The 14273-nt window shown below is 49.3% G+C and overlaps 1 protein-coding gene across 3 annotated transcripts in view; it reads left to right on the top strand.

The window, feature by feature from the left end:
- Positions 1–381: 381 nt before the first annotated feature.
- RHBDF2 (rhomboid 5 homolog 2) overlaps positions 382–14273 on the top strand; it is an 83455-nt gene continuing 69563 nt past the window's right edge. For 2 of the 3 annotated variants that reach the window (XM_084647070.1, XM_084647068.1), the window contains exon 1: positions 1489–1579. The gene's annotated coding sequence lies outside the window, so the exon portion shown is untranslated. Of the gene's footprint in view, positions 498–1488; positions 1580–14273 lie in introns of those variants that run through there. The other variant, XM_084647069.1, reaches the window with a different exon arrangement.

Raw genomic sequence — 14273 nt, 5'->3', positions numbered from 1 at the left:
TCAGCTTAAATTTAGGATAAAAACAAACCAAAAAAAACCCCCAAAACCATAAGCCTGTGTCCCATACACAGAGTATTTCCTACTCTTCAACTGATCCTCTTCTTTAAGCCATTTTTGCAAGAACAAACACTAATTGCTTTATAATCCAGCTCCCAGAGTAAACTTGGCTCCAGTATCTGAGGCTGACTTTGGAAGAAGCGTCACCTTACAAAGGAACAAAGCCCTGAATGCAATCAAACGTTGTATGATGATACTTGATGTGGCTCTGCATTGGCTGCCACCGAACATGCCTGGACATGAGCAGCTATTCCAATAAGCCCCACCCTACCCTGTCCCTGCTATTCACTTCCAGTCTCCCCAGCGCAGATCACCAACACCACACTCTGTGCTATGGAGAGGCAAACGTCTACAGGTCTCCTTTCCCCATCAAGCAGTTACATGGGACGTTCCTAAGAGAGGGTGGAAGCCACATAAAGGTCTTGAAGATGCAGACAAAGGTAACCTAAAATACTACTTAGCTCTTTTATTGGCTCAGTTCTAACATTAACCAAGTCATCCTCAGGACACCGGTGCAAGGTGAGTAAATAGCACATCATAATGTATTCGGTGAATGCTAATGCAGACCATTAAAACACAGAGACAAGATAAGAAAAATGTATTTCCTGGGGCTGAGGAGTTACTGACTTCTTGGAGCCATGGATAGATACTACAGAGGGCGTATGCATTCATGATTTCCTCTGCCTTTTGTCCTTCCAAATAACACTGCCCACTCTGTATTTCCAAAGCCCTGTACAAACATTAGCTAATTAAGCCTAATTGTACTTTGGCGAGGTAGAGCATAAGGATTATTATCCCCTTTCACAGACAGAAACAAATGATTAACTCCTTCTCTCAGTGCAGGATTATTCCTGTGGATTTACTAATGTAGTCCAGTTCCAACTTTCAGTAACGGAGCCCCCGGCTCCAGCATTTCCCGAAGGAGCCTAGGCTATCCCTCTTCCAGATTTAACTCTCTCCCGATCAGGAAGGTTTTCCAGGTATTCACTCTAAAATTCCCATTTCGTAACGTCACCCCCCTTGCTTGTAATTACCACTATGCTGGCCTCCTCCCATTTCCTAGATGGGTAAACGGAGGCAGGGAGAGGTGAAGCCCCAGAGCCTACTGCGGCCCCGAACTCCCACTGATGGCTGGGGGCAGAGCCCGACCCAAAGAGAGAAACGCCCCCCCGGGAGAGATGGCAATTCCCACAGCGTTTTCTGGGCCCCGTGAACCGGCTGGTCACAGACCGGGGAAGCGCTGCCCGGGATTGCGCGGAGGGGACATGTTTTAGGACTGGGGGAGGGGGAGAAGAGACTTTCTCCACCCCACGTGCCTCTCACCTGCCGCCGCTTAACAACCAATGTCCCGCCCGCCCCAATTAGCCTGGCCACGCCTCTCTCCTCCTCCCAGCGCAGCCCCGCCCCGTTCCCATTAGCCCCGCCCACCTCCCCAGGTAGAGGAAGGGAGGGTGGCGAGTTCCGCCCCGCTTCTGCCTTAGCCGGCCCGAGGGACAGGACGGATCCTGTGCGGGGCTGGGCGGTGAGTTGGGTTCCGCGGCCAAGGAGGGGTCACGGGGGCATTGCACGGGGGCGTGCAAGGGGCAACTAAGGGGGAGCGGCGCGGCGCGGCAGGAGTGGGAGTTGAAGGGGGGCAGGGCGAAGGGGGCAGAGAGAGGCGGCGAATGCAGGGGGCAGCTGAGGGGGAAGGGGGTTGCAAGGCAATAGAGAGAGGAAGGGGGAGTTCAAGGGGGGCAGGGACAGGAGGGCGGGGCAAGGCGGCGAATGCAGGGGGCAGCTGAGGGGGAAGGGGGTTGCAAGGCAATAGGGAGAGGAAGGGGGAGTTCAAGGGGGGCAGGGACAGGAGGGCGGGGCAAGGCGGCGAATGCAGGGGGCAGCTGAGGGGGAAGGGGCTTGTAAGGGGGCTGGGAGAGGAAGGGGGAGTTCAAGGGGGGCAGGGACAGGAGGGCGGGGCAAGGCGGCGAATGCAGGGGGCAGCTGAGGGGGAAGGGGGTTGCAAGGCAATAGAGAGAGGAAGGGGGAGTTCAAGGGGGGCAGGGACAGGAGGGCGGGGCAAGGCGGCGAATGCAGGGGGCAGCTGAGGGGGAAGGGGCTTGTAAGGGGGCTGGGAGAGGAAGGGAGAGTTCAAGGGGGGCAGGGACAGGAGGGCGGGGCAAGGCGGCGAATGCAGGGGGCAGCTGAGGGGGAAGGGGGTTGCAAGGCAGTAGGGAGAGGCGGGGGTTGCCAGGGGGAGCGGTGGGGCAGGCGGAGGAAGGCGTTTCCGGGGGCGGGGAGCGGGTAGAGTCCCGGCTCGCTGCACGTTGTGTCTGTAGCTACTTTGCTACTGAGCCTAGGCGCGCTGCTTCCTTCCTTGCTCGAACGGCTCCGGCCCGGCGCTTCCCTTCCCGGGGCCGGCTTTTCCCCTTCCGCCTCTTAGCCCTACTGAAACCAGCTTTTGGAATAGGTGGCTTTATTCTTTTCATAGTGATGCCATTCCTCTTCACACCCTTTTCCCCCACCAGGCTCTCAAATGAGGCTGTGAAGTGTGATCTTTTGGTGAAACGGCTCTTATTGGTGTCTTAATGTGTTACATAAAATTATCGATAATGTTTAAAGGCGCACAGTACAGTAGTTGCTGCGTAACTCTGGGCGTGAAGTAGGGTGACCAGACAGCAAGTGTGAAAAATCGGGACGGGGGTGGGGGGTAATAGGAGCCTATATAAGAAAAAGACCCAAAAATTCTGACTGTCTCTGTAGAGTCAGGACATCTGGTCACTCTAGTGTGAAGAAAGCTATTTTCTCTGATACTCATTCTACCCCCCCCCCCCCACACACACACACCTTCTTATCAACTGTTTGAAATGGGCCACCCTGATTACCACTACAAATGTGACTTTTCCTCCTGTTAAAGTGGGCTATTATCGAATTTTCATTAGAATTGGTAAGGCAACTCATGTCTTTTCATGTACTAGGTATATATATCTTCCTACTGTATTTTCCACTCCATGCATCTGATGAAGTGGGTTGTAGCCCACGTAAGCTTATGCCCAGATAAATTTATTAGTCTCTAAGGTGCCACAAGTGTAGGAACGCCAACTCCCTGAATGACGTTAGCTACCTCAACAGAAGCATTTTTTCAGTCAACCTAGCTGCGTCTACGCTGGGGGTCAGGTCACCATAGCTATGTCAATAAGGGATGTGATTTTTTTTTCACACCCCCTAACTGGCCGAGCTATATTGATCTAACTATTAAGTGTAGACTGAGCCTAGAAATGGCAGTGTTTTCACATCCACCTCAAACTGGTGTAAATGGCTATGCATAGTGCAGAGGCAATGGTGGGCAGGGTCCCACATCTTTTGAAATGTCAAGGCAACTTTTTAATCTCCCCATTTCTTACCAGCTCGCATGGGAAGGAGCACTCTGGGCTATGTGCACAAGTTTGTTTTGAAAATCTTTGAGCTAAACTGGCAATTTCCCCGCCCCCCCCTCCAACCCCGCCCCCGGGGAAGGATGCCAATGGTGGTGTGGTTTGTGCTAGCATGGTGAGTGCCTAATACGAGAGTTTAATCTAGCTTGTCTCTAGTATATTGCTGGGTATAAAATTTTTTTATTAGCAAGGGTTGTTAGATCAGAGGTTCTCAAACTGAGATCCGTGGACTACCAGTGGTCCACGAGCTCCATTCAGGTGGTCTGCAGAAAGTTCCCTCTAAGGTGCATGCCTGGGCAGCTGCACACAAGAGAATGAAGGGCCACCCACCTAATTAGTGGAGCCACACAGGTGTGGCTCCACTAATTAGGTGCCTGGACCCTTGAGAAGATGCACATGTAAGGTGAGGGGGGGATAGTGGGTAGGGGACGGAGCAGTGGGGTGAGAAGAGGGGTGGGGGGAATTTGGGATGCGCAGGGCTGCAGTGGCCAGAAATAGAGGCAACTTTCCCCAGCTCCAGGGCTGTGGCTGCCAGAGAGACACCCTCCTCCTTCCCAGCCCCAGCTCAGGGGCTGCCGTGGTGGGGGAGAGACCCTCCTCCTTCCCAGGCCCAGCTCGGGGGCTGCTGCGGCAGGGGAGAGGGCACATCCATCACATTAGAAAGGTAAGACTACTGATATTAAAATGAGTTGAGTGCTTTTATTTGTAGAACAAACAAAAGTTTCAGGTTTTTTTATATATAGCGCTTTTATCCAAAATACTTTACAATAGTTAGCTAATGGTACAAACAACATTTGGAAAGATCATTAAGTGGACCATCAGCAATTTTCAAGTGGTCTGTGGGGGGAAAAAAAAAGAAGTTTGAGAACCACTGTGTTAGACAATAGCACCCTTCTGATGCTTCACCAATATTCAAATGAGGTACAAAATAGTACAGATGCTTAAATGGGTTTTCCTTATTGGTAGTGTCACACTTCAGCAAAACAGCTTCCCCAGCTGCAGACTTAGTTTTAATTGAAAACTATTTTTGACATTTGTATATGCTGTCTGCTTCTCTTCCCACTCCCTCTCAGCCTTCTCGATGTTGCATTGAGTAAACTGGGTGCAGCTTTTCTGTAAGGCTGGGTTTTACATGAATGCTATTGCGTAACAAAAAGACACAAACAGTTAGCACTTCCATGGTCATGCAAAGCAATTGAATCATCGGTGACAATTGGGAAAGGATCTGGAAAACTGGTTAGAGAAACACATGATGCCGCGAATGGAATTCCCACTTAAAGGGAAGAAATTGGTGAGAGAACCTATTTTATCCAGCAGTCTTTCTTTTCTTAGCAATACTGGTGCCAGACTTAAGAAATGTTACTTGTTTATTTGGATGTGTTGAGCAGACTCTTCTGGTCCTGGATGTAAACCGGTGCTGACTTGCCTAGCTAGAAAACTAGGGGTATGTCTACACTACGAAATCAGGTCAACTTTATAGAAGTCTCTTTTTTAGAAATCGGTTTTATATATTCGAGTGTGTGTCCCCACAGAAAATGCTCTAAGTGCATTAACTCGGCGGAGTGCTTCCACAGTACCGAGGCAAGCGTCAACTTCCGGAGCGTTGCACTGTGGGTAGCTATCCCGCAGTCTCCGCTGCCCATTGGAATTCTGGGTTGAGATCCCAGTGCCTGATGGGGCTAAAACATTGTCGTGGGTAGTTCTGGGTACATATCATCAGGCCCCCATTCCCTCCCTCCCTCCGTGAAAGCAAGGGCAGACAATCGTTTCGTGCCTTTTTTCCTGAGTTACCTGTGCAGACGCCATACCACGGCAAGCATGGAGCCTGCTCAGGTAACTGTCACCGTATGTCTCCTGGGTGCTGGCAGACACGGTACTGCATTGCTACACAGTAGCAGCAACCCATTGCCTTCTGGCAGCAGACAGTGCAATATGACTGGTAGCCGTCATAGTCATGTCCGAGGTGCTCCTGGCCGCATCGGCCGGGAGCGCCTGGACAGACATGGGCGCAGGGACTAAGTTTGGAGTGACTTGACCAGGTCATTCTCTTTAGTCCTGCAGTCAGTCCTATTGAACCGTCTTATGGTGAGCAGGCAGGCAATACGGATTGCTAGCATTCGTACTGTACCATCTTCTGCCCGGCAGGCAAGAGATGGGGATGGCTAGCAGTCATATTGCACCATCTTCTGCCGGGCAGCCATGAGATGTGGATAGTTTGCAGTCCTTCTGCACCATCTGCTGCCAGCCAAAGATCTAAAAGATAGATGGAGTGGATCAAAAAAAGAAATAGACCAGATTTGTTTTGTACTCATTTGCTTCCCCCCCTCCCCTGACTAGGGGACTCATTCCTCTAGGTCACACTGCAGTCACTCACAGAGAAGGTGCAGCAAGGTAAATCTAGCCATGTATCAATCAGAGGCCAGGCTAACCTCCTTGTTCCAATAAGAACAATAACTTAGGTGCACCATTTCTTATTGGAACCCTCCGTGAAGTCCTGCCTGAAATACTCCTTGATGTAAAGCCACCCCCTTTGTTGATTTTTAGCTCCCTGAAGCCAACCCTGTAAGCCGTGTCGTCAGTCGCCCCTCCCTCCGTCAGAGCAACGGCAGACAATTGTTCCGTGCCTTTTTTCTGTGCGGATGCCATACCAAGGCAAGCATGGAGACCGCTCAGCTCACTTTGGCAATTAGGAGCACATTAAATACCACACGCATTATCCAGCAGTATATGCAGCACCAGAACCTGGCAAAGCAATACCGGGTGAGGAGGCGACGTCAGTGCGGTCATGTGAGTGATCAGGACATGGACACAGATTTCTCTGAAAACATGGGCCCTGCCAATGCATGCATCATGGTGCTAATGGGGCAGGTTCATGCTGTGGAACGCCGATTCTGGGCACAGGAAACAAGCACAGACTGGTGGGACCGCATAGTGTTGCAGGTCTGGGACGATTCCCAGTTGCTGCAAAATTTTCGCATGCGTAGGGGCACTTTCATGGAACTTTGACTTGCTTTCCCCTGCCCTGAAGCGCATGAATACCAAGATGAGAGCAGCCCTCGCAGTTGAGAAGCGAGTGGCGATAGCCCTGTGGAAGCTTGCAACGCCAGACAGCTACCGGTCAGTTGGGAATCAATTTGGAGTGGGCAAATCTACTGTTGGAGCTGCTGTGATGCAAGTAGCCCACGCAATCAAAGATCTGCTGATATCAAGGGCAGTGACCCTGGGAAATGTGCAGGTCATAGTGGATGGCTTTGCTGCAATGGGATTCCCTAACTGTGGTGGGGCCATAGACGGAACCATTATCCCTATCTTGGCACTGGAGCACCAAGCTGGAGAGTACATAAACCGCAAGGGGTACTTTTCAATAGTGCTGCAAGCTCTGGTGGATCACAAGGGACGTTTCACCAACATCAACGTGGGATGGCCGGGAAAGGTACATGACGCTCGCATCTTCAGGAACTCTGGTCTGTTTCTAAAGCTGCAGGAAGGGACTTTATTCCCAGACCAGAAAATAACTGTTGGGGATGTTGAAATGCCTATATGTATCCTTGGGGACCCAGCCTACCCCTTAATGCCATGGCTCATGAAGCCGTACACAGGCAGCCTGGACAGTAGTCAGGAGCTGTTCAACTACAGGCTGAACAAGTGCAGAATGGTGGTAGAATGTGCATTTGGACGTTTAAAGGCACGCTGGCGCAGTTTACTGACTCGCTTAGACCTCAGCGAAACCAATATTCCCACTGTTATTACTGCTTGCTGTGTGCTCCACAATATCTGTGAGAGTAAGGGGGAGACGTCTATGGCGGGGTGGGAGGTTGAGGCAAATCGCCTGGCTGCTGGTTATGCGCAGCCAGACACCAGGGCGGTTAGAAGAGCACAGTAGGGCGCGGTACGCATCAGAGAAGCTTTGAAAACCAGTTTCATGACTGGCCAGGCTACGGTGTGAAAGTTCTGTTTGTTTCTCCTTGATGAAACCCCCTGCCCCTTGGTTCACTCTACTTCCCTGCAAGCTAACCACCCTCCCCTCCTCCCTTTAATCATTGCTTGCAGAGGCAATAAAGTCATTGTTGCTTCACATTCATGCATTCTTTATTCATTCATCACACAAATAGGGGGATGACTACCAAGGTAGCCCAGGAGGGGTGGTGGAGGAGGGAAGGAAAATGCCACACAGCACTTTAAAAGTTTACAACTTTAAAATTTATTGAATGCCAGCCTTCTTTTTTTGAGCAATCCTCTGTGGCGGAGTGGCTGGTTGGCCGGTGGCCCCCCCACTACGTTCTTGGGTGTCTGGGTGAGGAGGCTATGGAACTTGGGGAGGAGGGTGGTTGGTTACACAGGGGCTGTAGTGGCAGTCTGTGCTCCACCTGCCTTTGCTGCAGCTCAACCATACACTGGAGCATAGTGGTTTGGTTCTCCAGCAGCCTCAGCATTGAATCCTGCCTCCTCTCCTCACGCTGCCGCCACATTTGAGCTTCAGTCCTGTCTTCAGCCCGCCACTTACTCTCTTCAGCCCGCCACCTCTCCTCCCGGTCATTTTGTGCTTTCCTGCACTCTGACATTATTTGCCTCCACGCATTCGTCTGTGCTCTGTCAGTGTGGGAGGACAGCATGAGCTTCACTAGCCGCTGGGAAGGAGAAGATCCTGTGATCATTGAAACACGTGCAGCTGGTGGAGGGAAAAAAAAGGGACAGCGGTATTTAAAAAGACACATTTTATAAAACAGTGGCTACACTCTTTCAGGGTAAACCTTGCTGTTAACATTACATACATAGCACATGTGCTTTCGTTACAAGGTCGCATTTTGCCTCCCACTACCGCATGGCTACCCCCTCAACCCTCTCCCCTCCCCGTGGCTAACAGTGGGGAACATTTCTGTTCAGCCACAGGTAAGCAGCCCAGCAGGAACGGGCTCCTCTAAGTGTCCCCTGAAGAAAAGCACCCTATTTCAACCAGGTGACCATGAATGATATCTCACTCTCCTGAGGATAACACAGAGAGATAAAGAACGGATGTTGTTTGAACGCCAGCAAACATACACTGCAATGCTTTGTTGTGCAATGATTCCTGAGTATGTGTTACTGGCCTGGAGTGGTAAAGTATCCTACCATGGAGGACGCAATAAGGCTGCTCTCCCCAGAAACCTTTTGCAAAGGCTTTGGGAGTACATCTAGGAGAGCCGCGAATGCCAGGGCAAATGCTTTCACATGCTTGCTTTTAAACCATGTATAGTATTTTAAAAGGTACACTAACTGGAGGTCCCTTCTCCGCCTGCCGGGTCCAGGAGGCAGCCTTGGGTGGGTTCAGGGGGTACTGGCTCCAGGTCCAGGGTGAGAAACAGTTCCTGGCTGTCGGGAAAACCGGTTTCTCCGCTTGCTTGCTGTGAGCTATCTACAACCTCATCATCTTCTTCTTCTTCTTCGTCCCCAAAACCTGCTTCCGTGTTGCCTCCATCTCCATTGAAGGAGTCAAACAACACGGCTGGGGTAGTGATGGCTGAACGCCCTAAAATGGCATGCAGCTCATCATAGAAGCGGCATGTTTGGGGCTCTGACCCGGAGCGGCTGTTCGCATCTCTGGTTTTCTGGCAGGCTTGCCTCAGCTCCTTAAGTTTCACGCGGCACTGCTTCGGGTCCCTGTTATGGCCTCTGTCCTTCATGCCCTGGGAGATTTTGACAGAGGTTTTGGCATTTCGAAAACTGGAACGGAGTTCTGATAGCACGGATTCCTCTCCCCATACAGCGATCAGATCCCGTACCTCCCGTTCGGTCCATGCTGGAGCTCTTTTGCGATTCTGGGACTCCATCATGGTTACCTCTGCTGATGAGCTCTGCATGGTCACCTGCAGCTTGCCACGCTGACCAAACAGGAAATGAGATTCAAAAGTTCGCGGTTCTTTTCCTGTCTACCTGGCCAGTGCATCTGAGTTGGGAGTGCTGTCCAGAGCGGTCACAATGGAGCACTCTGGGATAGCTCCCGGAGGCCAATGCCGTCGAATTGTGTCCACAGTACCCCAAATTCGACCCGGCAAGGCCGATTTAAGCGCTAATCCACTTGTTAGGGGTGGAGTAAGGAAATTGATTTTAAGAGCCCTTTAAGTCGAAATAAAAGGCTTCATCGTGTGGACGGGTGCAGGTTTACATCGATTTAACGCTGCTAAATTCGACCTAAAGTCCTAGTGTAGACCAGGGCTAGCATTGTTTGGCTGCACGAACTTCACTTGGTAAAATATCTCTGCAGACCTATTTCCTTTCCCTTTCTACTAGATAACAGTGGGGGCTAATGGCTGAAAACTTTTTTCTGTTTGGGTTTTTCAAGCTTTCACATGGGCTCGTAATTCTGAAGCCTGTCGGGAGCAAATCCCTTTACGTCTTGGGGGAAAAACTAAAACAAATAATGTAACTGTCACTTAAATGCAGGCACAGGGGAAGGAAAGAGGCTGGCTGTTCTCTTCCTCAGTGTGAATTTTGTCATTCTCCCCATCCCCCCCCCCCCCCCCCCATTACAATAAACTTGGAAGGCTGACCTTTAGCCGCCCACATCTTCCTACATGCCTTTGTGCTGTAATGGTCACTTCTCATGGGGATTTCCAAAGTGAGCTCATGAGCACATGCTGCTGGTCTAGGCTTGCAGAACCCTGTGGGCACAGAAGGAAACTCCCCATCCATTTGGACTGTCCCTGTAATTCCCTTCTAGTCTGGGAGGCGAAGAGCAATCTTGTCTTGGTTACAGGAGTACTACCCCATTCTTCCCTAATGGGTAGGCAGCGGGATAACTGCAGTGCTTTGCCCTCTCAGAGCCTTTTGTGTGTCCGTGAAGTCTAGGCTTCCTCTAAGCAGGGCTACCACTAAAGTCCTGTGTGGCCCTGTGTGAAACAATGCATGGAGGGCCCCATTCACCTCTTCCCCCCAGTTGCTCCCTGCTCTTTTTGCGGCTCTGCACGAAGTTGGTATAGCTTCCCAGTCTCTGACGATGCACTAAGCGGGGGGTGGGGGGGGGTGTAGAATTGTCCCTGTTGGCTGCTTGTCTGACTCTCGTGAAGTTTCAGCCTTAAAGTTCTTTCCAGAATGGGCAAGTTCATGCCCTTGTCAAATACACACGACCTTTAACGGTAGGTAAGCCTCTTGCCGCTGATCCTTCACTGCGCGTGCCGAGTTGCTGTTGCCAATTAATCTTCCATCAGCTACCGTGGAACGTTAGTACATACTGCGCTTGTGCTTTCGCAGCTCAGCGGGTGGCTCCTCCCTGGCCGTTCCCGAAATATTCACTAGAATGCGGGTGGCTAAAAGGACAGTGTTCGTACGATGGGCTCTCTGTGTTCCGAGAGACAAGGACGCCTGTACTGATGCAGCAGTGCAAACGCTCAGCACAGATGTGCTGCGTGGCGCCGGTGTGCTTATGCCGGGGGCCGTCGCACCCTTGAACCTTGGGAGTTTGTGCTAGTATAACTATATTGCTGCAAACTCCACGCTAGAGACAAGCCCCGCCCTGTCTGACCCCCACATGCACCTCCCACCTTGTGAAGACAGACTACACGGTGCTGCATTTTCTGTGTAACAAGAAGTTGCCCTGGGATGCTCCACAGAGTGACACTGCAAAGGAACAATATATATCAGTTTATGCTTTCACTGCCTCAGCTCTTAAATTGAAAAGGCCATAGCTCACATGGCTGAGCCTAAATCTATACCTAGGAGATTTGGTTAGCCATGTCATTCTGCCTGCAGTGCTGCCCCTCAGCTCTGATTTGTGGGTCAGCAGGGTATTGCAATGTGAAAATTGTGGGAGGAAAAAGGGATAAGTAGGGAGGTGGCAAAGTTTGCCAGTGACACAGAATAGTTAAGTCCAAAGCAAACTGCAAAGAGTTACAAAGGGATCTCACAAAACTGGGTGACCGGCCGACAAAATGGCAGATGAAATTCAATATTGATAAATGCAAAGTAATGCACATTGGAAAACATAATCCCAACTCTATGTACAAAATTGATGGGCTCTAAATTAGCTATTGCCACTCAAAAAAAGAGATCTTTGAATCATTGTGGATAGTTCTTTGAAGACATCAACTCAATGGGCAGTGACAGTCAAAAAAGCAAACAATGTTAGAACCATTAGGAAAGAGAAGACAGAAAATATGATGATGCTGTAATATAAATACACTGTGAATACTGTGTGCGGTTCTGATCACCCCCATCTAAAAAAAATATACTGGAGATGGAAAAGATACAGAACAGTTTCCATATAAAGACTGGGACTTGTCAGCTTGGAAAAGAGATGACTATGTGAGGATACACTAGAGGTCTATACAATCATAAGTGGCTTGGAGAAAGTAAATAAGGAAATGTTATTTACCCCTTCGTATAACACAACTAGAGGTCACCCCATTAAATTAATAGGCAGCAGGTTTAAAATAAACACAAAGTACTTTGTCACACAACTCAGTCAGCCTATAGAACTTGTTGCCAGGGGATGTTGTGGAGGCCAAAACTATAAGTGGGTTCAAAAAAGAATTAGATAATTCATGGAAGATGGGTCCATCAATGGTTATTAGCAAGCACGATCAGAAATGCAACCCCACGCTTATTAACCTTGATAGTTTCTGTATTAACCATTAGAGTCATCTATAGATTGGGACTAACTTTGTGCCTTAATGCAAGACTGTAGTTACTGACCTGGGGCTCTGTATATGGAGAGAAGAGGAAAAGAATTAGTCTCTAATCTAGACTCTGAATCCCACAACATGAAATGTTTCATTTTTGTTAAGGCTGCCTCTTGCTACAATTTAAAAAAAAAAAAATTGCTTTGGAAGCAAGTAATTGGGTTAGTTTGATCTTATTTAAAACCTCTTGCTTCTAATAACCAGCTACTCAGACGCTATAAATTTCTTGTCACAAAAACAAGATTGATAATACAGACTCAAGTGCTGCTCTGCAGCAGTCAGCCTCTCACAATGTGTATGTTTTCCTAGTTTTCCGATACTGCTCCTCACTTTGACATACAATTACCTGCTGTTCCAGTCATTGGCTTCTTCCAAGCAAGTTTTTCTGCTGGTGAATGGTGTGAATAAACTTTGATCGGGGACTAGACTGAGTTCACCTAAATTCAGTCCATTTGTGACTGCCAGGAATCCAAGGTGGTTCAGGTAGGAGGGTTTTTTTAATGGCTTTGCTTTCTATGCAACAACTGAGGATGTTGCAAACACCTAAAGCCATGCTTGAGGTGCATTTAATGGGAAAACAGAAGACTTCAACTGGAGGCCTGGTATGTGAAAAAGGAGCAATTATTTAATATTGATGTAATTACTCTGTGTGCACTGTTGTCTAGGGATCATAAACACTTTTACTTAATTAAAAGCTTTTCAGCTCATCACCAACAAGCCCCTGCTTCCCTGCCAGGTCAGTGTAGTGTTCACTTCATATGACACTAAATCTGTGCCTTTCTGAGAGGTATTGGACCAATTATTCTTGTAAATCAGAATCCAGGGCTCTAGGGGGACTTGCTAGCTTCCTGCTCACTGTTGTGGGAGCATTATGGTGCTTTGGTAACAATTTGCTATCCTCCATCATTCTAGTGAGTGCAGAAGGTGTCCTTTTAAAAATACCCTTTTCCTCTTTCTCTAAATAGCGCACCGACACCTGGTTTGCTGTCCTCTGACTTAATTTCTCATTTAGTCACTCACTTCAAAATATATACAGGGAAGGGGAGGAAAGAGCTAGCTCACTATTTCCCTGGAGTATTACCAGCAAGATCTGCATCTGAGGCTGAGAAAAAGGATGTCGGACTTAATCCCTGTGCAAGCTGGTTTTTTGTGATATGATAAGGAAGCTTTGTCTAGGGGCTGGACCATGACACTGCCAGCCAGGACTCCTGATTCTATTTCTGGCTTTGTCTGTCTTTTGCTATGTGGCCTTGGGCAAGTCCGTTAGGCTCAGATACTCGGAGATATCCTCCACTGAAGTAATTGGGAATTAGACACCTCAGGTTCTGGGCTTTAACCTCTCTCTTATCAGGCCTGCTTGATACTTAATATAGGAGTGTTTGTCACACTCCTGGTGTGAATGTGCTGTACAGGTGTAAAAAGTGAGTTGCAGTGGGGAGGCTCACCTCTGCTCTTAAGGTGGCACAGTGCATCTACACTAAGGGTTTGCACCAATACACCCCTCTTCTTCCCCCCCCCCCCCCAAAAAAAATATCCCCAGTGCAGACAAGGCCTTGGCCTCTTCTGGTGCAAAGAGAGGCTGTGTGGGTTTTTTTTTTTTTAAATCCATCTGGCAGGTGCATTGTGAGGCTTACTCTCCATAAAGCACTCTCAGATCTTCAGATACTTTGTGCTTATATAGTACATTTAATCATAATGTTTGCTGCTGGATCCGTGCCTGGTATCTCAGCAAAACCTTGATGCATTTCTATACTCTCCTTTTTCTTGATTTCAGCAGGCTGCTGTTCTTTCCCCAGTCTATACAGAGTGCCCTCTGGGGACTGTTGAGTAGGTGCTGTGGGGGCAGGGTGGGATGGATGTGCATTGTCCTTCTGCCATAGGTGTGCACACATACACTGCTCTGTGGGCAATCCACAGGAAGGTTGGAAAAGCCACCTTCTATGCTATCAAACCCACTTCTAAGAGAGGTTCCAGGGACATTTGCTGCTGGAAGAGTCCCTGGCAGTGTGGGGCAGGAAGCCCAGGTGCTGGGCCGATTTGTCTGCCTCCATGGGTCCCTCCTAACTGTAGGCCCAGCCTCTGAGAAGGACCCTCTCCCAAGAGAATTCAGAGGGCCCTGCACAGGATGGGGGCTCTCTTCCCCTGGGGTTCATCT

Source organism: Lepidochelys olivacea (assembly GCF_965140295.1).
Source record: "Lepidochelys olivacea isolate rLepOli2 genome assembly, chromosome: 14".
NCBI lineage: Eukaryota > Metazoa > Chordata > Testudines > Cheloniidae > Lepidochelys > Lepidochelys olivacea.
The sequence above is the reverse complement of the archived record's forward strand: the minus strand, read 5'-3'. Positions and strand labels throughout refer to the sequence as shown.